We start from the raw sequence: 27,937 nt of genomic DNA, 5'->3' as shown, positions 1-27,937 counted from the left end.
AGTCAGTTGAAGCTCAGCTCATTAAGGCTAGGTTCACAGTAGTTAGTTGCATAACACATGCATTTTATTGTGTTATTATGACTGTCAACTGCAACGGAGACTGGACATAGACTTTAATACAACGCCTGCATGGGGCAAGTTAGAATAATTGGCTCAGTTAAAATGCAATACTGTGAACAGGACTGCAGAATTATATGGGCAGTGAATTGACATGCAGAATTAGTTGCAATGCAACTGACCACTGTGAACAGGGCCTGAACAACAGTCTGTGTTCTGTCCAACCTGTTCCCATATCTCACTATCACCCATGTGAGGTTGTAAGGGAGAAGCTCACCCTGCCTACGTCTCCACACAAGGGGCAGAGGAAGAAGGTGGGTGGGGTCAAATATTCTGCTTTACGCTGGAGTAGGAACCCCCCCTACTCTCCTGACTGCTTCATGTTTTGTGACGAGACATCTTAGTCATGTGACTAACAGTTACAAAGGGAAGTATTTGTGATTTATGGCATAGCCCCCTATTAATTTTTACCAACCAAGAAAAATCTGGAAGAGCAAACTAGGGCTTAAAATGTCATCTTCAACTTGGGTCTACAGCTGCTATAACTATTTGAAAACAAGACCAGGACCTATAAGCTATAAACCTCATAAACTCCCTCCATATACTTCCATCAGGTCCCTCCCACACACAGTAAGCTACGGCCCGGGCGGGGCCCTTGGGCCACCAACTTAACCTGCCCGCAATTCTAATTGATAGAACTTTCCATAATGTCTCAAATTGGAACTGTTTATCAATGATGTATATATAGGGCTTGATTCACAAAGCGGTGCTAACCTACTTAGCACGTCTAAAGTCTTTAGACGTGCTAACCAGGGTGCTAAGTAGGTTAGCACCAGATATCTGAATCAGATCGTGCGCTAAGTATCGCGTGCAAAGTTTTACGCGCACAAAGTTTTACGCGCGCTAAGTCCTATAGGCTTTAATGGGCACTTCGCAGTGCTCTGTGCAGTGCGCGCGTAAGGTTTTACGCGCATAAAGTTTTGTGCACATAAAGTTTTGTGCGCATAAAGTTTTGTGCGCGTAAAGTTTTGCACGCGAAAAGCTCGTTTAGACATGCTAAGGGGGTTTTCACAGGCGTGCTAACAGTTACCACCGCTTTGTGAATCAAGCCCATAGTGTGTATACTGTTGCTCCTTTGTAAACTGCATACTTGTGTGCTTATATAAATATCTCTTTTTCCACCTGAGCTATGTATTGTGCCAAACCCAATTCTGGGAATGACCCACTCATACTTGGCGGAAATAAATGATTCTGATTCTGACAAGGTCAACTACAGCCCATGGCACAGATGCCACTGCCCCCACCCCATACACACACACACACACACACACACAATTTGTCACACAGACAGCGCAGATACACACTAACACCCCAAAGAGATTCATAAACACATTCACATCCCACAACCAATCTCTGCCTTTCCTTTCACACCCCTATACACTTCCCATTCAAACACTCCCCACCCTGATCTTGCTCAGGGGTCTACAGTAGGCGTACATATTGTCGCATCACGGGTGAATTTTGCGCCGAGAGAAACGAATGACAGCTATCCCTGCTGCTGCAAAACTCAGAGGGAGATGTAACTCGCGGTCTGGCAGCCACTGGAGCTCCGAATTATCCTTATGCGTGCCGCGAAGCATAACTGCTGCTATGGGGCCCCTGATTTTGGGGCCTGGCATTGAGCTCCAAGTGCCAAAACCACCTGCTTTTTACAGTAGTCCTTTTTTCCACTTCATCAACACTGAGGGCAGGAAAAGATCAATGATGCAGCTACATTGAGAAGCCTAGCAGATGTGTTGCCTGGCAACACAGATACCAGAGCAGCACCCTTCATCCTCCCTGCCTGGCAATTAGTGGGCAGCTACAAGTTGTTGGAGGGCAGTAAGTGCAGTGAGTGCGGTGTGCTGCACTGGCATATGGGGGTTATGCATTGACTCCATCTCCTCAGTGCTATGCCCTAAGGTTGGAGTCATCCTCACCTCTGCCATGCCTTGGATGTGTTTGGTAGTTATCATTCTACACTTATTAACAGCTGAGCAGTGAAAGACATATTTCTGAATGATTCACTGTGAAGCATATGTAGAGAGAGAGATGATGGCACCTTACCAAACACCAAATTAACATTGGGTATGTCACTATAATGCAGCTCGATAAAATACTGTGCGATGTCACTAGCCATAGCACCAACACTGAACTGTCTCCAAAACAACCAGACAGCCAGGAACAGTGAGTGGAAGCGGAAGTTAGGCATTTCAGCCAATTGGATCAATAGGCCGACCGCTGCTCACGCATCCAGCACAGGATTCACCATCCACAACAACCCAGCCTGTCAATCCCACATTAACGGCAACTAGGTGGGATTATGATTTAAATTGCTTTGCTCAATCATCACCAAATCACCATTGCAGATCTGCAGCACTGTGGGCACAATGGGAAATGGTAAGTATAGTGGTTTCAGTAGTAGAGTACACTGTTACAGTACTTCTAACGATTGCAATAGCTGCATAGGTATCAACGCAGACAATGTTGCTTATTTAGTTATGATGGTGATGATGTCATTTGTGAGGTCACGTTGGGAGTGGGGTACTGGAGATTATTACTATACTTAATTTTTTTGTGTTTGATGCTCCCGAAACAATTGTCGGACCTACCGTGGATTTGGCACAATAAAGCATGCTATAACCTGCAAATGAATGTACTGATAACCTACTTTCTTTGATTGACCTGAAATATTGCCTAGACCTCTTTATCAGTCACCCAACAAACATCAATGGTATCCCTGCTCTACCGACAGACTTTTTGATAAAATACTTGAAACATAAAGACAATTCTTACCTCAGCATTTATATATTTCCTTAGGGAAAGTGGAGATATAAACATTATAAGGAGGGATCTTTTTATTTCCTCACTAGAGCTTCCCTTTGCATTTTCCTGATCCAATTTCTGTCATTCATGAACATGTGAAAAAGCGTCACAGGTTCACTGAAAGAAATGCTTATCTTACTGATCCAGACGGCAGAGTTTTAAAACCCCTTGCTGCCCTTAATACCCCATTCTGTTTCCTGCTTGTATACATCTCTGCTCAGTGTATTCAATTATGTGAACAGTTATTACTTTCCACCTTCCTAGTCTGTTATTGACTACAAAATCAATGTTTATGATGGCTCTAAATAAGACTTCATAATATTCATCCTCATATAGGCCTTACTCCATTCACATGTGCAATGGCCGATAAGCCTAAAGTAGATGCTTACAAGACAACATGAGCTCTTCAGTGCTATTATTCCTACATGTCATCAGAAATGCTGTTAGGATGCAAAGGGCTTGTGGACTATTCACACAAAAGGACAGTGCAATATACATTACATTTACACTACACATGTACAGATTGATAAGGATTTGTATAATGCCATCATCTCCTGCTGCACTGTACAAAGAATAGAAAAATAAATAAATGTGACTGACAATATAAAATTGGAGGTAGACAAAAAATGATTAAGGGGGAGCCCCCTGTTGTATTATACCAGGAAATTTGCAGTGAAAAATAAAATAAATAAGTCTTTATTAAAGCATTTTTCCTGACTGACAAATGACATAACAACCACTTTGTCATCTTACAGCAGTGGTTCACAACCAGTGTGTCTCAGCAGCAGCACCAGTGATTTGTCACATGATCATCCGCCCCTTGCTCCCTCCTATGTCAGTCCCTATCCTCCCTCATACTGTATGTGCTGTGTTACTACCTATGCAACTCCTTGACTGCAGATGCTACCTCTGCCTATCACGCCTGTGCCCTACCTCCACTGAGATCAATGAATGATATAAATCAATGAATGGATACTGGCTGAGGGAGGGGGCATTGGCAACTGCATGAAGTTGAAAGGAACATGAGGTAAGCAATCTGCGCTGTGACAGAGGAGGTGACTGCAGGGGCTTTCTGTAAGGGGATTGTCACTCACTAAGGTAGCTGTTACTGAGAGGGTTTCACTGGAGGAGCGGTCACTGTGAATGCTGTGACTGACTGGACTGTCACTGAGTGTGCTGCCCTCGAGCAACTGACACTAAGGGACTGTCAATGGAGGCACTGGAACAGAGGATCTGTCATTTAAGGCTGATGACAGAGGGCTGCTAGTAAAGAGTATTTCTCTAGTGGGCTTTACTCTGGAGCAGTCCCTTAAAAGGGGTGTTACTGAGGGAGTTGTCACTAAAAGAGGAGTTCTGTCACTAAGGGGGCTTTCACAGTAGGGCTGTCATTTAAGAGACTTTTGCTGAAGGAGCTGTTATTAAGGAGGCCACAATAGAAAAGGCTGTCACAAGGGGAGCTGTCTGTTACCTTCCTAACAGGATGAAGTGATACTGCTTATTACTGAGCACCTCCTCACGTTTTTTTTTCATCTGCGACCAATATTCACATGATGTTTGTGAGAAAACTTCTATATAAAAGTTAAAATTAAAGTCACTGTTGGCCTTTTTCTTTTCTTTTTTTTTTTTTTGCGGAATAAAGTTTTTTTGTTTTTTTTCTTGCCATTGCCTGAAGGAATTTTTGTAGATGTATTGCACTGGAGGGTTGGGTGTTAAGCTTATTTAACCATTTCAGCCCGCGGGGATTTTTCACCTTATGCATCAGAGCAATTTTCACCTATTCATTCGCTAATAACTTTATCAGTACTTATCACAATTTATTGATCTATATCTTGTTTTTTTCCACCACTAATTAGGCTTTCTTTGCATGGTACATTTTGCTAAGAATATTTTTTTTTTATAAATGCATTTTAACAGGAATATTAAGAAAAAAAATTGAAAAAATTCATTATTTCTCAGTTTTCTGCCATTATAGCTTTAAAATAATACATGCTACCATAATTAAAACCTATGTATTTTATTTGCCCGTTTGTCTCGTTTATTACACCATTTAAATTTAGTCCCTATCACAATGTATGGCGCCAATATTTTATTTGGAAATAAAGGTGCATTTTTTTCAGTTTTGCGTCCATCACTATTTACAAGCTTTTCCATTTTTCCATTAAAAATTTTATTTGGGTAATTTTTTGGTGTGGGAAATAGAACGTGGCCTCTGATAAGAGACAGTCGGTCTTTCTGCTAGGGACTTAGATCAGTGAACGGGAACCATGATCCCCTTCACTGATCTCAGGGCTACCGGGGAACGGCACGGGGGCACGCGGGAGCGCACCGAAGCGCGGCACAGCAGCAGAGCAGTCACCTGGATGTGAGGATAACATCCGGGCGGCTTAAATGAGTAAGGCCATATTATAGGAATTTAATTGTAAACTGTCAGTGAACAAATTATGAGGGGCCTGAGAGCATAAGTAATGGGAATAAGGTAGCCAGTGTATGTATAAAATGTTTACATGTTTAGAAGAGAAAACGTACCTTGAACTAGTTAACCATAGTATATAGAGGCCTTAATAAAACATGCAACTCACTCAACCAATGACCTGGCTTCCTCAGGCATACAAGCCTACAGATTGAATATGTATAACATACAACGTACAGTAGATCATATGTGAGAAATTATATATGTATAGCATGTTCAGACAATTTACATAATATAAGACACCTTGAGCAGTTACACACCTGCAATCCAGTGCATAAAATATTTGAAAAAGCATTATAAAATCATGATAAATTAATTATTAATGTAGCCCTTATAAGAACAATGAGGTCAAGATAAATAAATTATCATTATAACCCTTATAAAGAGTTTTACACATAGTTATACTCAAAATAATGGTAAAAATAAATAATTTATTGCATATAAAGATATCGGAAATTATTGTCTTAAATTAAATCAGCAATAGATGTACTCGATATGTATAATGCATATATCCACCATCTAAAAGCCAGGAAGCACCTGATGAGAAACACCTGTGTAGCCCATTCCCAGATTGATTATACATTTCTTATAGTTATATTAATTATCTATTTACCTTGATTTTATTGTGTCTTTTTAAATATTATATGCACAAAGGGGCAAGTGTTTTTTTCTTTGTTTTATAAAATGTCTTCAAATGAAATTTCAGAAGTAAATTGTCTTAACAATCAAAGTATGTATTTTGTTTTTAAACTAGAACCAATAAGCATACAAGTAGTTTGAAATAATAACTCTATTATACTAATATTATTATTATTATTATTATTTTTATTATATGAGTTACATATGTTATGTAATTCAGTCGCTATACTTGTATACTTGTCTACTATTTTCTTTTGGGAGGTAGATCTCTCCTTTTAAAAACGTCATCATTTCATACTATACACCAATTGTCTCGTTTCCATCCATTATTACTATAGATGGGAAACTAGCAGCAACTATTAAAGACCAACTCATAGTAATGACAAGGAATAATAAAGAAAACAGATCTGCCAGTGTCACCATACACTATTGGATGTGTTTAGTAGATTAGAGGTTCATTTGACAAAAACATGGAGGCTAATAAAATATTTTAAAACTAGGGCAAAACTGAAAAACCCACTGAATATTCATTGAGTGTGTCAGATGTGGCATTTGAACAACATGTTCTACATAGTGTTGGGCGAACATCTAGATGTTCGGGTTCGGGCCGAACAGGCCGAACATGGCCGCGATGTTCGGGTGTTCGGGCCGAACTCCGAACATAATGGAAGTCAATGGGGACCCGAACTTTTGTGCTTTGTAAACCCTCCTTACATGCTACATACCCCAAATTTACAGGGTATGTGCACCTTGGGAGTGGGTACAAGAGGAAAAATTTTTTAGCAAAAAGAGCTTATAGTTTTTGAGAAAATCGATTTTAAAGTTTCAAAGGGAAAACTGTCTTTTAAATGCGGGAAATGTCTGTTTTCTTTGAACAGGTAACATGCTTTTTGTCGGCATGCAGTCATAAATGTAATACATATAAGAGGTTCCAGGAAAAGGGACCGGTAACGCTAACCCAGCAGCAGCACACGTGATGGAACAGGAGGAGGGTGGCGCAGGAGGAGAAGGCCACGCTTTGAGACACAACAACCCAGGCCTTGCATGAGGACAAGAAGCGTGCGGATAGCAATTTGCATTTTGTCGCCATGCAGTCATAAATGTAATACAGATGAGAGGTTCAATAAACAGGGACCGGAAACGCTAACCCATCACAGATGTTCATTGTTCATGTTACTTGGTTGGGGTCCGGGAGTGTTGCGTAGTCGTTTCCAATCCAGGATTGATTCATTTTAATTTGAGTCAGACGGTCTGCATTTTCTGTGGAGAGGCGGATACGCCGCCAATCTGTGACGATGCCTCCGGCAGCACTGAAACAGCGTTCCGACATAACGCTGGCTGCCGGGCAAGCCAGCACCTCTATTGTGTACATTGCCAGTTTGTGCCAGGTGTCTAGCTTCGATACCCAATAGTTGAAGGTTGCAGATGGATTGTTCAACACAGCTCCGCCATCTGACATGTAGTCTTTGACCATCTTCTCCAGGCGATCGGTGTTGGAGGTGGATCTGCACGCTTGCTGTTCTGTGTGCTGCTGCATGGGTGTCAGAAAATTTTCCCACTACAAGGACACTGCCGATACCATTCCCTTTTGGGCACTAGCTGCGGCTTGTGTTGTTTGCTGCCCTCCTGGTCGTCCTGGGTTTGCGGAAGTCAGTCTGTCGGCGTACAACTGGCTAGAGGAGGGGGAGGATGTCAATCTCCTCTCTAAAGTCTCCACAAGGGCCTGCTGGTATTCTTCCATTTTGACCTGTCTGGCTCTTTCTTCAAGCAGTTTTGGAACATTGTGTTTGTACCGTGGATCCAGAAGGGTATAAACCCAGTAATTGGTGTTGTCCAGAATGCGCACAATGCGTGGGTCGCGTTCAATGCAGTCCTAGGCCGAAGAGGTCATAGCCTAGGGTCACAAAACCTGTTTATTTGGACAATTTCAATGGTGGCGAGTCTGACATACATAAATCACAGCAATGGCCGTTAGCAACGTCTGAATCTCACGAAATGTCTCATGCAGGTAGAAGACATATTGTTAGACTTGGGCTCCAAAGATGGGTTCCCTCCATCTCTGCAAACCAGAGTTACAGGGCTCCAAAATTGGTAAAATCCCCCATAGGCTTTCATTGGGCCTCCTATTTACAGTTCCAAAATCTCACATCTTTTCAAAGGGCAATTGCTCAGCAGTGGCAAATTTTCTAGCATTGTAGGGACCCTTAGGGGGAACATGACTGGTGAGTTTCGGGCCCCTAGGCCGAAGAGGTCATAGCCTAGGGTCACAAAAACCTGTTTATTTGGGCTATTTCAATGGTAGTGATGGTGACGTACATAAATCTCAGCTATGGCCGTTAGCAACATCTGAATTTCACGAAATGTCTCATGCAGGTAGAAGACATATTGTTTGACTTGGATTCCAAAGATGGGGTCTCTAAATCTCTGCAAACCAGAGTTACAGGGGTCCAAAATTGGTAAAATCCCCCATAGACTTTCATTGCCTCCCTATTTCACTTTCCAAAATCTCACATCTTTTCAAAGGGCAATGGCTCAGCAGTACCAAATTTTCTAGCATTGTAGGGACCCTTAGGGGGAACATGACTGGTGAGTTTCGGGCCCCTAGGCCAAAGAGGTCATAGCCTAGGGTCACAAAAACCTGTTTATTTGGGCTATTTCAATGGTAGTGATGGTGACGTACATAAATCTCAGCTATGGCCGTTAGCAACGTCTGAATTTCACGAAATGTCTCATGCAGGTAGAAGACATATTGTTAGACTTGGATTCCAAAGATGGGGTCCCTACATCTCTGCAAACTAGAGTTACAGGGGTCCAAAATTGGTAAAATCCCCCATAGACTTTCATTGCCTCCCTATTTCACTTTCCAAAATCTCACATCTTTTCAAAGGGCAATGGCTCAGCAGTACCAAATTTTCTAGCATTGTAGGGACCCTTAGGGGGAACATGACTGGTGAGTTTCGGGCCCCTAGGCCAAAGAGGTCATAGCCTAGGGTCACAAAAACCTGTTTATTTGGGCTATTTCAATGGTAGTGATGGTGACGTACATAAATCTCAGCTATGGCCGTTAGCAACGTCTGAATTTCACGAAATGTCTCATGCAGGTAGAAGACATATTGTTAGACTTGGATTCCAAAGATGGGGTCCCTACATCTCTGCAAACCAGAGTTACAGGGGTCCAAAATTGGTAAAATCCCCCATAGGCTTTCATTGGGCCTACTATTTACCGTTCCAAAATCTCACACCATTTCAAAGGGCAATGGCTCAGCAGTGGCAAAACTCACCAGTCATGATCCCCCTAAGGGTCCCTACAATGCTAGAAAATTTGGTACTGCTGAGCCATTGCCCTTTGAAAAGATGTGAGATTTTGGAAAGTGAAATAGGGAGGCAATGAAAGTCTATGGGGGATTTTACCAATTTTGGACCCCTGTAACTCTGGTTTGCAGAGATGTAGGGACCCCATCTTTGGAATCCAAGTCTAACAATATGTCTTCTACCTGCATGAGACATTTCGTGAAATTCAGACGTTGCTAACGGCCATAGCTGAGATTTATGTACGTCACCATCACTACCATTGAAATAGCCCAAATAAACAGGTTTTTGTGACCCTAGGCTATGACCTCTTTGGCCTAGGGGCCCGAAACTCACCAGTCATGTTCCCCCTAAGGGTCCCTACAATGCTAGAAAATGTGGTACTGCTGAGCCATTGCCCTTTGAAAAGATGTGAGATTTTGGAAAGTGAAATAGGGAGGCAATGAAAGTCTATGGGGGATTTTACCAATTTTGGACCCCTGTAACTCTGGTTTGCAGAGATGTAGGGACCCCATCTTTGGAATCCAAGTCTAACAATATGTCTTCTACCTGCATGAGACATTTCGTGAAATTCAGACGTTGCTAACGGCCATAGCTGAGATTTATGTACGTCACCATCACTACCATTGAAATAGCCTAAATAAACAGGTTTTTGTGACCCTAGGCTATGACCTCTTTGGCCTAGGGGCCCGAAACTCACCAGTCATGTTCCCCCTAAGGGTCCCTACAATGCTAGAAAATGTGGTACTGCTGAGCCATTGCCCTTTGAAAAGATGTGAGATTTTGGAAAGTGAAATAGGGAGGCAATGAAAGTCTATGGGGGATTTTACCAATTTTGGACCCCTGTAACTCTGGTTTGCAGAGATGTAGGGACCCCATCTTTGGAATCCAAGTCTAACAATATGTCTTCTACCTGCATGAGACATTTCGTGAAATTCAGACGTTGCTAACGGCCAAAGCTGAGATTTATGTACGTCACCATCACTACCATTGAAATAGCCCAAATAAACAGGTTTTTGTGACCCTAGGCTATGACCTCTTTGGCCTAGGGGCCCGAAACTCACCAGTCATGTTCCCCCTAAGGGTCCCTACAATGCTAGAAAATTTGGTACTGCTGAGCCATTGCCCTTTGAAAAGATGTGAGATTTTGGAAAGTGAAATAGGGAGGCAATGAAAGTCTATGGGGGATTTTACCAATTTTGGACCCCTGTAACTCTGGTTTGCAGAGATGTAGGGACCCCATCTTTGGAATCCAAGTCTAACAATATGTCTTCTACCTGCATGAGACATTTCGTGAAATTCAGACGTTGCTAACGGCCATAGCTGAGATTTATGTACGTCACCATCACTACCATTGAAATAGCCCAAATAAACAGGTTTTTGTGACCCTAGGCTATGACCTCTTCGGCCTAGGACTGCATTGAACGCGACCCAGGCATTGTGCGCATTCTGGACAACACCAATTACTGGGTTTATACCCTTCTGGATCCACGGTACAAACACAATGTTCCAAAACTGCTTGAAGAAAGAGTCCGACAGATCAAAATGGAAGAATACCAGCAGGCCCTTGTGGAGACTTTAAAGAGGAGATTGACATCCTCCCCCTCCTCTAGCCAGTTGTTCGCCGACAGACTGACTTCCGCAAACCCAAGATGACCAGGAGGGCAGCAAACAACACAAGCCGCAGCTAGTGCCCAAAAGGGAATGGTATCGGCAGTGTCCTTGGAGTGGGAAAAATTTCTGACACCCATGCAGCAGCACACAGAACAGCAAGCGTGCAGATCCACCTCCAACACCGATCGCCTGGAGAAGATGGTCAAGGACTACATGTCAGATGGCATAGCTGTGTTGAACAATCCATCTGCACCCTTCAACTATTGGGTATCGAAGCTAGACACCTGGCACAAACTGGCAATGTACGCAATAGAGGTGCTGGCTTGCCCGGCAGCCAGCGTTATGTCGGAACGCTGTTTCAGTGCTGCCGGAGGCATTGTCACAGATCGGCGTATCCGCCTCTCCACAGAAAATGCAGACCGTCTGACTCAAAATGAATCAATCCTGGATTGGAAACGAGTACGCAACACTCTCGGACCCCAACCAAGTAACATGAACAATGAACATCTGTGATGGGTTAGCGTTTCCGGTCCCTGTTTATTGAACCTCTCATCTGTATTACATATATGACTGCATGGCGACAAAACGCAAATTGCTATCCGCACGCTTCTTGTCCTCATGCAAGGCCTGGGTTGTTGTGTCTCAAAGCGTGGCCTTCTCCTCCTGCGCCACCCTCCTCCTGTTCCATCACATGTGCTGCTGCTGGGTTAGCATTACCGGTCCCTTTTCCTGGAACCTCTTATATGTATTACATTTATGACTGCATGCCGACAAAAAGCATGTTACCTGTGCAAAGAAAACAGACATTTCCCGCATTTAAAAGACAGTTTTCCCTTTGAAACTTTAAAATCGATTTTCTCAAAAACTATAAGCTCTTTTTGCTAATTTTTTTTTCCTCTTGTACCCACTCCCAAGGTGCATACACCCTGTAAATTTGGGGTATGTAGCATATAAGGAGGCTTTACAAAGCACGAAAGTTCGGGTCCCCATTGACTTCCATTATGTTCGGAGTTCGGCTAGAACACCCGAACATCGCGGCCATGTTCGGCCCGAACCCGAACATCTAGATGTTCGCCCAACACTACACGTGACCCGTTCGGCCAATCACAGCGCTAGCCGAACGTTCGGGGAACGTTCGGCCATGCGCTCTTAGTTCGGCCATATGGCCGAACAGTTTGGCCGAACACCATTAGGTGTTCGGCCGAACCCGAACATCACCCGAACAGGGTGATGTTCTGCAGAACCCGAACAGTGGCGAACACTGTTCGCCCAACACTAGTTCTACATACAGGTATTCTTGTACTGCATAAACAGTGCAAAGTTAGTGGTGGCAGCAGTCATACCTTCCATCAAGTGTCTGTTTACATATGACCAAATATCAAATGGTGCCTGGTGGTACACAGATAAATGATCAATAGCAGTTAGCCATCTAAGCTTTACAAGCATGTCCCCAAATAACATAATCAGGTTTTATGTTTACCCCAAACAATTGTTAGCATGTTTACAAACAACAAAATTAGATGGCTTGACTTCAACAAAGTAAAATTAAGGAGCTTAACCACTTCGGGACCAGCACCCTCTGCCCCCTTAAGGACCAGAGGGTGCTGGTCCAGTAAACCGCCGCTTCCCGACGAATCGACGCTAAAATCCACCGCTCCCGACGGTCACGCCGGTCTTTCCCCGCCGCAGGCTGCTCTCTCTGCCGTCTCTCTGCCGTCGGTATGACGGCAGAGCGCTGTGCGCCCGTCAGGAGCCACTTTCATTGGCTCCTGACCCTGTCACTCCATGTAAGCCAATGGGAACGGCTTACATGAATGACAGGGCCAGGAGCCAATGAAAACGGCTCCTGCCCGGCTCACAGTGCTCTGCAGTCATAGAGGCGGCAGGGCAGCATATTTCGGCGGAGATCGAGCGGCAACAGCGGCGGGGACGAGCGGGGGCGCGCGGTCAATGGGACGTAGAGTTTACGTCAGGTCAGAACTGCGGCGGTCCGCAGGTAGATAATATCCAAACAACAATTGGCAAGCATGTCCAACAAATAGCATATTTACACAGTATGTCCCCTAAATAACATATTTAGACAGCATGATCACTCCAACTCTGTTACTTGACCTAAGCTGCTTCAGGGCAGGCATGAATGATTCCACCGTGCTAAAATCTTCATCAGTCTTTCCTGATCCAGTTGTATAAATCAAGGAAGGAAAAATATAATCAGGAGGGGGGAATATACTTAACATCATTCTTTTAAAAAGGATTAACCCAGCACATATCAGTGAAAGGGTTTAGGTTTGGCACATTGGTTGTAGAAGGGTTGTTTATAAGAAGTTACAGACACTGCAAGATTGAGGAAAGGAGTAAGGCTAGGGGGGTTATAATAAGGGTGGATGAGAGCCATTGTTTTGGGGGCTATGACTGAATGTTAACTCATGATTTCTGCAGTGCAGCTACCCCATTAGCACATCACCCTGCACTATTAGTACACTGTGACAGTCTCCAACCTAATTGTTAAAACTGACAGAATCTGCACTTCTACCACTGTGAATATTAGCAGGGATGACAATGTAAGCATTAAAAGAGCCACATTATGACAATTAATGACAGGACTGGGACTTTTCTGTGACCACTGACAGAGACTGACATCACACTATGTCCACTACTAACATGATTGGAACTGCACTCTAAGCTTCAACAAGTTACAGAGACTGGCAGCTGGGATTATGCTGTGGTCACCACTGAACACAATGACTTGGAGGACTATGGCCGCTGACAGGACTGGGGCAACTAATACCAAGAATACGGCTGTATTGTGACCTCTAACAGGATCACTAGTACTAACAGGACCACTGACAGGACTGAGAGTTTACCACCAATGACAGGACTTACATCCCATGGTCACACTTTGATCACCACCGATATGACTGGCAGCTTACTGTGATTACAAATGTACTTGGTCCTCACTCCCATACTGGTGACTTTACTAGTCAGATACTTAACCACCTGGCAACTTCTACCGCACTTTTCTACTTCTCTGCTTAAAGAGACTCATAACATGAAAAAGATCCCCTGGGGGGTACTCACCTCGGGTGGGGGAAGCCTCCGGATCCTAATGAGGCTTACCACGCCGTCCTCTGTCCCACGGGGGTCTCGCTGCAGCCCTCTGAACAGCCGGCGACAGGCTCGACTGTAATTTCAATATTTACCTTTGCTGGCTCCAGCGGGGGCGCTGTGGCTGCTTTCCTCTCTGAACTACACGGAAATACCCGATCTCAGTCGAGTCCGCTCTACTGCGCAGGCGCCGGAAACTTGCGCCTGCGCAGTAGAGCAGACCCGACGGCGAATGGGTATTTCCGTTTAGTTCGGAGCCGACAGCCGTCAGAGCGCCTGCGCAGGAGCCAGGAAGGTAAATATTACGTCACGGCTGCACGGAGGGATGCAGCGAGACCCCCGTGGGACAGAGGACGGCGTGGGAAGCCTCATTAGGATCCGGAGGCTTCCCCCACCCGAGGTGAGTACCCCCCAGGGGATTTTTTGAGGTTACAGATCCTCTTTAACACTTGCAAACACATGTAAACACTTCATTCTGTTTTCTAGTTTTAGAAAACAGAGTAAATATAGCACCATCTTGTGGCCAAAAAGTAAAACTACTTCAAAATACACCGTTATACACTTACCATAGAACAATTAAATACATTTTCATTATTTTTTAACTCCTTCACCCCTAACCCAAAATAAAATATTATTGTCATACATTGTACTAGGGACACAATTTAAACATTGTAATAACCGGGACAAATAGGCAAATAAAATGTGTCTGTTTTTTCTATAATAGCACATTTTATTTTTAAACTACAATGGCTGAAAGTTGAGAAATGGTGATTTTTTTTCATTTTTTTTCCCCCTGTAAAATGCATCTAAATTAATATAATTATTAGCATAATGTACTGCCCAAAGAAAGCCTAGTTTTTCCCACAAAAAATAATACATAATTCATTTCAGTGTGATAATTGGTGATAAAGTTATTACCGAATGAATGGGAAGAGCTTTTAAAGGGGAAAAAACTCTGGTAGAGAAGTGGTTAACAACTACGGTCTCTGCAAAATATGAGACTGAACAGAGGCGCCAAAAGGTTAAAAGCAATGATTAAAATGTTAAAAAATGCTTAGGAGGCAGTGGTGGACCCACCCCCTTCAAGCAGGCACAGGCAACTGTGTATTTCAACAAAATGAGTTTATTGGTACACTCCAGGGTATTGCTTACAACGCGTTTCGCAGGACTAAGCCCGCTTCATCAGGCAGTATAGGTAGGAGTACACAGCAAAATGTCGGAAAAGCACCTGCTACTATATTTTGCCTCCCCAACCAGCTGTCCATTCATTGAGATTGCTCACTTACATTCTTATTGACTATCAGTTACAAGCAGGGAAGCATAGCCAGAAGGCATACCCACAGATCAGGGGAAAAGGGCAACATTGAGAGTGGCTGGAGTAAGGGGGGAAAGTGAAGCATGGTGAGTAGGGTGAGGGGGGGGGGGGCAGAGTTGTGGATCCAGACAATGCCTAAACTTCCTTATACCCTCCAGGAAGACAAGTAGGGGGTTGAAGGCATCAGCAGAGAGATCCTGTGGCAACTGACAGGCTCCATGTAAGTGCCTATGTTCCCTTACTGATTATCTACTTCTGCATCTATTTGTTCTTCACATCAGGTCTGATTTAAGCTGTTATCTATACATCAGGCCTTGATTAATGTTATCTGCAATCTGTTATTTTCCTTGTTGTGTTCAGATCATGGTGATCACTACACCAGTGCAGATACCAGATGTCCTTTATTTTACTCTGCAGGCAAACACAAGTAGCAGTACAATTTGCATGGTGTAAGAAGAAGCAGCTGGAAGCCATCAGTAAAGCAAGCAGATCAACAGCAGTGCTGGAGTACAATACCATGCGTCTACACAGACATATGATATTGGGCACTTTGTCACACGTAGGCAGTCAGTTGGGTTCTCAGATGCCTTTGGAGTGGGTGGGCAAAATCAGTAATTCATTTGCTTTATTGATCTAGAGGTATTTTGGACTGATTTTACATGTGAATTATGTAATATGCTCATATGTTCTTTATAAAAACAATACTTCTTTGATCTTTCAGTGACTGTTTTCAATCATCCACTTAAGCTACAATCAAAATGACGTGAAGGGCTGAATGAAAATTATTCACTGAATTTGAATATCCAAAAGAATGACGTTTGAAAAAAACCTCATTGAAGGATTGATGTGTCTAGGGTCAGCTTAATACAGACAAGTGACCATGGAATATGAGTAGTAAACAAGAGCATACTTCACAGTGTCAATGTCCTCACCTCACTCATTCTATGACAGGTAAGCAGATCAGTACAAAGGGTTACAGAAAAGCAATTAAAAGTAATTTTATGTTTTTTGTGAACTTATCTCTTCACTAATCACTCTTGAGATTATTCTGCCCTTCCTGGTCAGATACAATCAAAAGTAAGTATTATTTCCTACATAATCCCTTTTTGCCCATTGCTTTTTGCATCACAGCAATTTTACAGCACAAAGAACCTGACTACAAGGAAACAAGATAAAACAAGCTAAAGCAGATTAATATATCATGCTTGTGTGGGTGGCAATCTAGCAACCTACATTGCCGAATAGTTAACAATCTGAACAAGATATTGAATAGCTGTGCTGGCACAATGTGCCTCTATTAGAACAAAGTAAAAAGGAAATCCAGTTTGATAGAAGAAAACAAGCGGGTTAATAGCTTAAAGGGTCTTGACATAAGAGGCACTTTGAGACCAGTGGCATAGCAATAGGGAATGCAGGGGTAGCAACCGCAACAGGGCCCTTGGACCAGAGAGGCCCTTCTTCAACTGCTTTATTAGCTCTTTATTGGTGCTAAGCTGTTAATGATCACCTCTATATGTGCCTTGATTAGTTGTAACCATTAAACGACTGTTCATCCCCCTCTGCTCACACCGCTATCCTTGGCAGGTTTTGGTGCTCCATATCAATTGTTATGTATAGAGCGCATGAGAGGGCCCAATGTAAAACTCACACTGAGGACCAGAGCTCCTATGCTACGCCACTGATTGAGACAGCCATCTGACTTCTCTACAAAATGCCAGTTGCCTGTGGATATTTTAGCTTCATTCAAGTCTATCTTGAAGCCAATCTCTTTGTTTAATATAGAAAAATCACTAAAATCAAAATGTGCACAGTGCAATACATGTGTTATGTAAGTAGAGCAAGTATTTATATACTTATATACAGGGAGTGCAGAATTATTAGGCAATTGAGTATTTTGACCACATCATCCTCTTTATGCATGTTGTCTTACTCCAAGCTGTATAGGCTCGAAAGCCTACTTTCAATTAAGCATATTAGGTGATGTGCATCTCTGTAATGAGAAGGGATGTGGTCTAATGACATCAACACCCTATATCAGGTGTGCATAATTATTAGGCAACTTACTTTCCTTTGGCAAAATGGGTCAAAAGAAGGACTTGACAGGCTCAGAAAAGTCAAAAATAGTGAGATATCTTGGAAAGGGATGCAGCACTCTTAAAATTGCAAAGCTTCTGAAGCGTGATCATCAAACAATCAAGCGTTTCATTCAAAATAGTCAACAGGGTCGCAAGAAGCGTGTGGAAAAACCAAAGAGCAAAATAACTGCCCATGAACTGAGAAAGGTCAAGCGTGCAGCTGCCAAGATGCCACTTGCCACCTGTTTGGCCATATTTCAGAGCTGCAACATCACTGGAGTGTCCAAAAGCACAAGGTGTGCAATACTCAGAGACATGGCCAAGGTAAGAAAGGCTGAAAGACGACCACCACTGAACAAGACACACAAGCTGAAACGTCAAGACTGGGCCAAGAAATATCTCAAGACTGATTTTTCTAAGGTTTTATGGACTGATGAAATGAGAGTGAGTCTTGAAGGGCCCGTGGCTGGGTTGGTAAAGGGCAGAGAGCTCCAGTCCGACTCAGACGCCAGCAAGGTGGAGGTGGAGTACTGGTTTGGGCTGGTATCATCAAAGATGAGCTTGTGGGGCCTTTTTCGGGTTGAGGATGGAGTCAAGCTCAACTCTCAGTCCTACTGCCAGTTTCTGGAAGACACCTTCTTCAAGCAGTGGTACAGGAAGAAGTCTGCATCCTTCAAGAAAAACATGATTTTCATGCAGGACAATGCTCCATCACACGCGTCCAAGTACTCCACAGCGTGGCTGGCAAGAAAGGGTATAAAAAAAGAAAAACTAATGACATGGCCTCCTTGTTCACCAGATCTGAACCCCATTGAGAACCTGTGGTCCATCATAAAATGTGAGATTTACAAGGAGGGAAAACAGTACACCTCTCTGAACAGTGTCTGGGAGGCTGTGGTTGCTGCTACACGCAATGTTGATGGTGAACAGATCAATACACTGACAGAATCCATGGATGGCGGGCTTTTGAGTGTCCTTGCAAAGACAGGTGGCTATATTGGTCACTGATTTGTTTTTGTTTTGTTTTTGAATGTCAGAAATGCATATTTGTGAATGCTGAGATGTTATATTGGTTCACTGGTAAAAATAAATAATTGAAATGGGTAAATATTTGTTTTTTGTTAAGTGGCCTAATAATTATGCACAGTAATAGTCACCTGCACACACAGATATCCCCCTAAAATAGCTAAAACTAAAAACAAACTAAAAACTACTTTCAGAAATATAGCTTTGATATTAATGAGTTTTTTGGGTTCATTGAGAACATGGTTGTTGTTCAATAATACAATTATTCCTCAAAAATACCACTTGCCTAATAATTCTGCACTCCCTGTATGTGTTTTGTTTTTTTCTGAGATAGTATGGGTGACAGCTCCTCTTTAATGCAATTCAGGGAGCCCCATCAAGTGGCAAAATAATAATATTCTCTAATGCATATCCAGAGTTTTATTTTCTGATCCCCACAAAGTCATCATCTACATGGAGCCTGCATGTTTTTCTCTTTTTTTTCCTCTTTACTAGTATATCCTGAAAACATGATATTAGATTAAATAGGGCCCGACTGTTAGTACATGATTGCAGTAGAAATATGAGATTTTAAACAGTTTGAAAGGATCCATATACTTTGTATAGGGCAATGGGACGTATGTATACAATAAAATGTAGGATATTACTTACAACTATGTTTAACAGCTTTAGTTATTATTATACCACACTGCAGACTGACTTCCACAGAGGGCAAGGTAGGCAATATAAATGTTGGGTTGCTCCTATTCACCATAGCACCTGGTGAGGGCACATCACACTTGACTTATTTTTTCATTTGATATAATGCTGCTTAATTAGTGAACAGGGTTGAATCCCATACTGCTTTTTTGTATGTCTGTGTTATACAGTTGGGTAGATCCTGTTGTGTCTGATTATTCACTGAGGAGAGCTCATGTTATTTTTTTTTAAACAGCAGGAGACACACAAGACCCCTTCTTCTTATACCTATACACAAGATTCCGCCTTGCTATTTTTATATACATTATTGTATTTATTTCCTGTAATTTACAGGCTACACACAACTATGTAGTATTGCACAAGCTGCTTCCAAACATGCAGGCAATGCTGGACTTTCTGAACACTAATTCAAGATACTTTGCAAAAAAAAAAAAAAGTATGGTTGCATCATATTTATTATATGCTAATACATGCTATTATGCTAATAACGAAGACTATTAACAACGTTATAAATTAGAGTTTGTAAACTTTCCAGAGAAATAATAAAAGTAAATAAATCATAAACTTCATACTAAGTTTCATTCAACGGATGTGGCTTCAGCCTATGACAGCCGATCACGCCTGTGCCTCTGGAGGGGACAGCCGTGTCACACGGCTGTCCCCAGTACAGCGCTGCTGCTGATCGCATCGCTGTACCAGTGATTAGACGGCGGTTTCTCCGTCTAACAGCTCCGCTCCGCCCACCAAGCAGGAGATGCGTGCGCAGCCTGCGTGCGATCTCCTGCAAAACAAAGCCCCAGTATTTTACGCCGATTGGTGTTAGGTGGTCCTGGGGCTGCCGCCGCGGCCACGCCCGTCGGCGTGATGTGGCTCGCTACAGGTTAAACTTGTATAAGCAGGTACAGAGGGCAGAAGGGACACAGAGGGGGACACTGGAGGCACAGAGGGGTACAGAGGAGGTACAGGGGACAGAGATACGCTAGCACAGTGTTTAGACTTAAGAACAGATTCAGGTTAAGAACAAACCTACAGTCTCTATCTCGTTCATTAACCGGCGATTTTTCTAATTATTTGGCAGCTATGTTAGATACGCTGCTGCTGGCTACCTGATCAGCAACTAGTGGCTTTCATTTGCTATGGGGAGCAGACACACACAGGTAGTAAGTTCTAAATCCCTCCCTATGACACTTGGTCAGGCCTCTGTAAACATTTTAAATTCTTGGAAGATATTGGACAGTTAGGTGAGGTTATTCCTTTTTATATCGGACCAGAAATACATTTTCCCCTTTCCACATTATTTTGTAATTCATCATTTTCTTATCATAAGGGATGAGTCATATAGAAGAAATCATTATAAAACTATCAGTTCTAAGGCAATTTCGGTGGCATGGTTGCAGAGTGGATAGCACTCTCACCATGCAGTGCTGGGTCTCCAGTTTAAATCATGGAGTTTGCATGTTCACCCCGTGCCTGTGTGGGTTTCTTCCGGGCCCTTTTGTTTCCTACCACATCCCAAAAATATTCAGATAAATTGATTGGCTTCACCCTAAATTATCCATAGGCTATGATGTACATTTGACTATGGTAGGGATTAGATTGAGAGCCCATTTCAGGGGAAGTTCATGAAAAGCCTATATACAGTATACTCTGCCAAGCATGGTATACAATCAAAGAGCCTTCCATTATGCAATGCATCAGAATAATAAGAGTGTTTCAGAAGGTGTGGGGGAGGAGTAATGTTGTGACATCACCACACCTTGTGCAATGTGCAGGGCACAGAGTGAGACTTGACTTGAGAAATAACAGTTTCCTGCAGAGAAGTGCAGTCTCCAGACTGAAAACCATTGCAACAGAACCATTGCTGAGAAGCCACTTCTCGCCTGCCCTCTTGTTGTACAAAAATTCAGTAATCCTGGGGGATCAGATTGATGCTTTTAACCTCTTGCCGACCGCGTCACGCCAGTGGGCGTGGCCGCGGCGGCAGCCTCAGGACCGTCTGACGCCGATTGGCGTAAAGTCCTGGGGCTCTGTTTTGCAGGAGATCGCACGCACGCTGCGCGCGCATCTCCTGCTTGGGGGGCGGAGCTCTGCGGCTATTTCCGCTCGGGAGACTATTAGACGGCGTGATCGCCGTCTATTCGCATGTACAGCGCTGCGACCAGCAGCAGCGCTGTACTGGGGACAGCCGTGTCGCACGGCTGTCCCCCTGGGGGACAAGAGAGCGATCGGCTCTCATAGGCAGGAGCCTATGACAGCTGATCGCCATAATTGGCTGGGTGTGGGCAGGGAACATTTTTTAAAGAAACAGTTCTTTTTTTAAAAAAAAATAAATAACAATAATATATATAAAAAAAATAAACATGGGGGGAGCGATCAAACCCCACCAACAGAGAGCTCTGTTAGTGGGGAGAAAAGGGGGGGGGGGGGAGAATCCCTTGTGTGCTGTGTTGTGCGGCCCTGCAGCTTAGCCTTAAAGCTGCAGCGGCCTATTTTACTAAAAATGGCCTGGTCACTAGGGGGGTTTAGCACTGCGGTCCTCAAGAGGTTAATAATACAGAGGAGATCCACAATTTAAAGGGATTTGTTTTGCCTGGATGGAATTTTGCTTAAAGAAAGCTTAACTTTCATCTGTGGTAAAACAGAGACAGATTTCACAGTCCAGACAGTAAAAGAAGCAAAATGCTTCAATGGAAAACAAAGCATGGATAAAACTATCCTGAGTGTCTTTTTATTTTCTGATCTAGCCATTGCTCATCGAAACATAAGGATCCCTACACCCCACTTTTGGCTCACACTAAGGTTGCCTTACTAAGTAATTTTTTTTTTCTATTAAAACTTTTATTTGGGTAATATTTTGGTGTGGGACATAAACTGTTAATTTTTAATGTTGTTAGCTGTGTAAATAGTAATGTAAAAAATGTGTAGCTGTAGTTTTACTATTTGGCCACAAGATGGCCACCTTCGTTTTTAGTTTCCCTCCTTGTACTTCTCTCTAAGCGGAAGTACAAGGGGGATGCGGAAATCTGTCCGGGCAGAAGAGCCGAAGCCTCACAGGTGAGCGCTTCGGTTTTTCTGCGGGGGAAAGGGATCGGTGATCGGGAACCATGTTCCCTTTCACTGATCCCAGGGCTACCGGGCGGCACAGCGGGCATGCGGGGGCGCGCCCGCGATCGCGGGCGGGAGCGCGCCCAAGCGCGGGAGCGCTGCAGAGCTGCCGCCTGGACGTGAGCTTCACGTCCGGGCGGCGGAAATGGTTAAAGTGGACCTGAACTCTTGCATTGGACAGAAGGAAAACAGAGAAATGCACCCTGTATGTATAAAGATAATTTAGCATGTCTAATTCCCCCTCCTTACAGCTGTAGTTTTATTTTTCAGCTGTGTCAACTCATGAATCTGGGATGTCATGGCGGAGGAGCTAATTTGTAAACAGAGGATGTTAACCCTATGTTTGCTTCTATGAAAGCAGGAAACAGACACACTGCAGTTTTCTTGCAGGATTTATATCAGCTGTAATATTTCAACTGGTCATAAATACGTTTACAAACAACGCATGCCCAGTAAAGTGAAGCACTCTTTGCAAGTAGGAAAAAAAGTATGTGCACAGCAATTTCTTTTTACTGGGCATGCATACTTCAATAAATTGAGCATGCCCCAGTTCAGATGCACTCCTTCCAGTGCACTGGTAAGGATTATACATTCGTACATGCATATGTGCCCAATGGATATGTGCATGTTCACGGCGACGGGTGCTTCACATTGGCTGGGTGGTTGTGTCACAAGATTAAAAGCTGTTTACATTGGGGGAATATGTACCGCTATATATCAGTTATTGCAATGAATCTTTGAACACCATCTTCCCTTGTTCATACTCTGCTTTGAGAAACTGCAGAAAGCAACATCTCTGCTACTGAAAATACTGTGTACAATGGACAAGGTTTCAACGACCTTTTAGAATGTATTTTTACATTACCTGATGTGTTTAACAACATACGTAGCGGGGCCCAGCTGTGCTGTTATCCTTATAGATAACATGATTGTCCCTGAAGCTGTAATACATGTGATCTATCTCTTCAAATGTTTCCTGACTCATTCAGACTCTGAGTCAGCCAGATGGCTACCCAATACTGACGGGCACTCTCAGTAATATTTGTGCAACTGACAGCTTTTAATGAACATTGCATGCCCAATCCAACATTGCTTCATGGAATTCTCCTTCAAGGATCTTCCAATCCACTGGCGTAACAATAGGGGATGCGAGCCATGCAGCCCTCTGAGGCCTGTTTAGAGCTGTTTTTTTTTGGGGGGGGGGCAGAGTAGTCGCAGCATGAGGGGAGAGCATTGGCCATCGGGACCGCCCCCACCCCCCTCACCTCGGGCTCTCCCCTTAGCACGGTCACCTCCAGCATCAATTACCATGCGAGCAGCGGCGGACACCGAGCACCAACTCATCCGGAGGTCTCTGATCTCTCAGTGTGTGACGCTACTTCCTGTTTACACAGATTTTGCAGGGGGGCCCAGGGATTTCTAGTTACACCCCTGTTCCAATCTTTCAGCAATCCTCATCATCTGAGTTGACCCAAGTGAAGCTTGCACATTTTTGCTACCTACTTAATAGCAGATTACCTATGTGCTGCACCAGTATCCAAGCTTAGTCTAATAACTCCACTCAGCATTTTTCTGCACCATTTCTTGGTAGATGAGTGACAGATCTAGTCCAGCATGCAATGCAGAAGCAAAGCTGGGAGACCTGCCTGATATTGTCTCTACTCTCATTCTCATTCATAGACACATCAACTCTGCTGCCACAGACCTGTAATCAATCACTATCTCAGCCAGGAAAAACATTACTTAAGACTGTGGCAAACAAACAAAGGAGGTTAAGTGGGGTAGGGCATTCCAGACTGAAGCATCAGCCTTTCCAAACTTGCAGATAACAAAAACAAATGGGTTTCCCTATAACTGAAGAGTCCCCCCCCCACCAACTTATCCTACAGCAACTGCAATAAGACCGTTTCACCCACTGGTTTGCCAAGTTGTAGCCTAACATACCCTGGCATGTTGGCCTTGATATGTTCCATCAGTGTCACTAGTCACTACTACTGTAAAACCCCAAATACTCAATGGTATCCATCCTATTAAAGCAACTGTGCCGGATTTATCACGGTTAACCAGAAAGTAATTTCAGGGAAGGTTCTACTGTTGTCATCTACTGCCAGAGGTCTGCAACAGATAAAAAGAGATCGCTGCTTCAGTGTGACAAGGAATTTATACTAAACCACAACACCATGTGGCCGGTCCTTTACTGTTTAAATGGCATCAGACTTCAGAAGATAATGTCTTTCTGCCTGCTCTGTTAGCATACAGTCATATTTTGATACAACATGTCTCTAAATAAATAACCAGTAATTGTTATGAAGCATTTAATGGCTTAGACAGATAGATGGATAGACCGACAGAGCTTGTTCTTGCTTTCATTCGGTAACTTGTATAACTTCTTGTGTTACAGCAGAGATAACAAACCACAGTCAACAGCTGTATGTTCCTTTGTACCTCCGTATTTTCTTTCCCCTCTTGCTGATATTCTCTCTCTCAAACCCCCCCTATCTTCCCTCCCTCTCTTCCTCTGTTAAGTTTGCCAGTTATTAGATCCAATGTATCCAGCAGGATTCCAAAAATGTGAAAACATTTTTACATATAACAGTTCCTATACCACTACCTAGGCAATACTTCCTGCACCATAGATAGGATACAGTACAAGGTATCTAATAGTCATATAATAGAGAATAGTCCAAACAGCAAGGACAGCGTTTAAAGTTCTATTACTCGTAGCAACCAATCAGACCTGGAGCAGTCAGAACGCTACAAGATCAATGACTATTCATTGGCAGTTAAAAGGATCTCTATGTTGCACGGTTCTATTTGCTTTTGCTACTTAGGCTACATATACTATGGGATGATAAAATGTAATCATCGTAACAGACCAGTTAATAAACGATATAACACATAGCAGTACTTATATAAAAAGTATTGTAATTTAAATATTTTTGAATGTTGAACATATCACTATGTCTAAAAATGTCCATTAATAAACCAATTTCCCAAAACAACTGACAGTATGATCCAATCCTTGCGATTAATCAGAAACGATCGATAGGACCAACCGAGAAAGGGAAAAATATTGAGCAACTTGATCAGACCAAAATAATAGTTCTAAAATTTGGATCGATAGAACAATCATTTGTCATTGATCGCCACCTTTAATGACACCCGATTCAATCGATTGTATAGTTGATCGTTTGGGGGATTGTATCGTTAATAGGCAGCTTTATAGACGCATTCTGAGAGATTGTCGTAAAGAAAAACATTTGACGTTTTCTTTCTGGACAAGCACTTGTCCACATTCCACTCACAAGCACCTGTACCAAAGCATTGCTTCACTTAGCTAGAGTGCTGTTTACCATCCAACACTGGTGCAATAAATTATACTTCAGCATAACACACTTTCAGGCTTATATAATAGCTAAGCAAAAAGAAACAGAGTGCTGTGACCTACAGTAACCAATTAGTATTCATCTGCCAGGATGCTACTGTTAAAAGCTTACAGAGCAGCACACTGTCATTGGTTGCTATGGGATACTGTACATGTCAGATGGTTGAATTGTGTTTCTATGGCTTTGACCAACAACAATTGTTCTGTAAAGAACAGTTTGTACTTATGGGCATTACAGGATCATTGTATCTGGTTTGAAATCACTAAATTTCAGATATTCCACTTAAGACTCACACCATTTGCAAAGTTTACCCCCTATTGGGTTTTCAAACAAAAGGAAATGTGAAGGTATTATATAAGGGAGGGGGGTGTTGCAAAAGCATGATGTAACTATTGCAAATATAGACTTTGATGCAATGATAAACCTCACTCTTCAATCCCAGGGCTCTTAAAAAACTTTAATTAGGACATTATTGTGTGGTTGCTTTCCGCCAGTGTGCCCCCCCCCCCCCCCCCCCCCCCCCCACACACACACACACACACACACACACGTGTTTTTTGATGTGCAATAATAAAGTTTATATTTTATAACTCACTGTGAGCCATCCATGAGTTTCTGTTGCACAGGATCACCGAATCGTATGGATTTGTGCCCCCCAAGCTTCGTGGTTTGTAAGGTCATTCAAAAATTGGTTTGGTGCGGTACCTTTAGTATTTATATCGTTCTCTTAAAACTTAGTGACTGCCATGTCGTCATCACCTTCTAATTCAAATGTACAGAACCAGGTCTGTTCACTGGCAACAATTCAATGTCAATCTGTCTCAGCGTGCAAATAAATATATATATATATATATATATATATATATATATATATATATATATATATATATATATATATATATATACATATATATATATATATATATTTGACACCTGTCATTGGTGCCCCCTCCCCCATACATCGGCTCACAACAGACACCACCTCATATTAACAACATACACGAGGCTGCCATGAACGTATTGCAAAAATCAAATACATATATTTTGTGAAGTCAGTTGTTCCCCTAAAGCTGGAATCCACCTCCCCCTAGTGGCGTAGCCAAGAAACACACGTCTGTTCCAACTTTTAAAAAGCATCTTTCAGAGCACAGTATCGTATTAACATTATCAATAGTAGGATTACATATTTTCAGTGTTTGGTAAATAGCCAAGACCACAGTCTGTGTAGTTCTTCTACAGAGTCTACACTCATGATACAATCTTGATTGTACAATCTCAGCACTTCTATGTGATGTAATGAACTACCCACAATATTCATTCAATGTATATTGTTTCCTCTTCTACTACATACACTTCATTCAATTCCTATTCAATCAGTTTACCCTTCTACTACTATATGCACTTGGAAAGATCGTACAATCAAGATTGTATCATTAGTGGGCACTTTAATAATCTTTAAGCTCTCCACCAGGATACATCCCAGCATGTTTATTGTACTAGGTATAGTGTATACAAGAAGATAATATAAACTTTTTTAGTTTAACAGTAATCGAATCATTAACGAGAAAAACAGCTGGGCATTAATTTTTCAACAGTAAAATGTTTGCAACTAAACCCCCATTTAATTGCAAATGGCTCACATAAAAGCTACTGGCACCCAACGCAGTTTGCAATATACTGGCTTTTTGCTTGACAGTATCTAGCTCCATCAATAACCTTTTCATTATGCCTCAAAAACAAATAGGATGTCCATTTATTGTTTTATCTGATGATCTATTGCTTCTCCTCACATCACAGTGCCCAGAAAATGCACTTCTACATGCCACAGGTATATGCTGGATTGGCAATGATCTCCCCTCTGCCCATGTGACCTTGGCAGAACACTTAACAATTATTAATACACGTATCAAGCAAGTAGACGCTATTAATGATAGGTGACTGAGCATCATCCTCAACTTCATTCTGAGCCAGAGGTCAAGAACTTAGATAAGTCAATAAAAACTACAATTGTGCATAAATAGCCACATTTAACAGATATCTCACGTTCCCTTTCAATCTGTCTGTGCCCACAGGGCAGGCAACCAGCACTTGGCAGTGAACAGGTTAATCGTCCATGAAGGTTTCACAGGCATCGCAATGTTATACGAAAAAAAGAAAAACATTTCTGGTAGACGTCCTCACAGCCTGCTAAAAGTCATCTGCTGTCCAGTATAATACACATTCCATAATAAAGAGTTATTTTTAATTCAAGATATAGATATTTATTTTTGTT

At 42.6% G+C, this 27,937-nt stretch overlaps 1 protein-coding gene and 1 long non-coding RNA gene across 5 annotated transcripts in view; one reads left to right on the top strand and one right to left on the bottom strand.

The window, feature by feature from the left end:
- The window catches only part of AJAP1 (adherens junctions associated protein 1), a 522,829-nt gene that overhangs the window by 494,086 nt on the left and 806 nt on the right, over window positions 1–27,937 (bottom strand). The gene's annotated exons all lie outside the window — the stretch shown is intronic.
- LOC137522673 (uncharacterized) lies at window positions 1,880–27,883 on the top strand. Its single transcript, XR_011022396.1, has 3 exons — window positions 1,880–2,496; window positions 16,096–16,325; window positions 27,738–27,883. It is a non-coding gene; the product is annotated as an uncharacterized lncRNA (long non-coding RNA).

Source organism: Hyperolius riggenbachi, chromosome 6 (genome assembly GCF_040937935.1).
Source record: "Hyperolius riggenbachi isolate aHypRig1 chromosome 6, aHypRig1.pri, whole genome shotgun sequence".
Taxonomy (NCBI): Eukaryota; Metazoa; Chordata; class Amphibia; order Anura; family Hyperoliidae; genus Hyperolius; species Hyperolius riggenbachi.
Note: the sequence above shows the minus strand (reverse complement) of the source record. Positions and strands in the feature narration are given on the sequence as shown.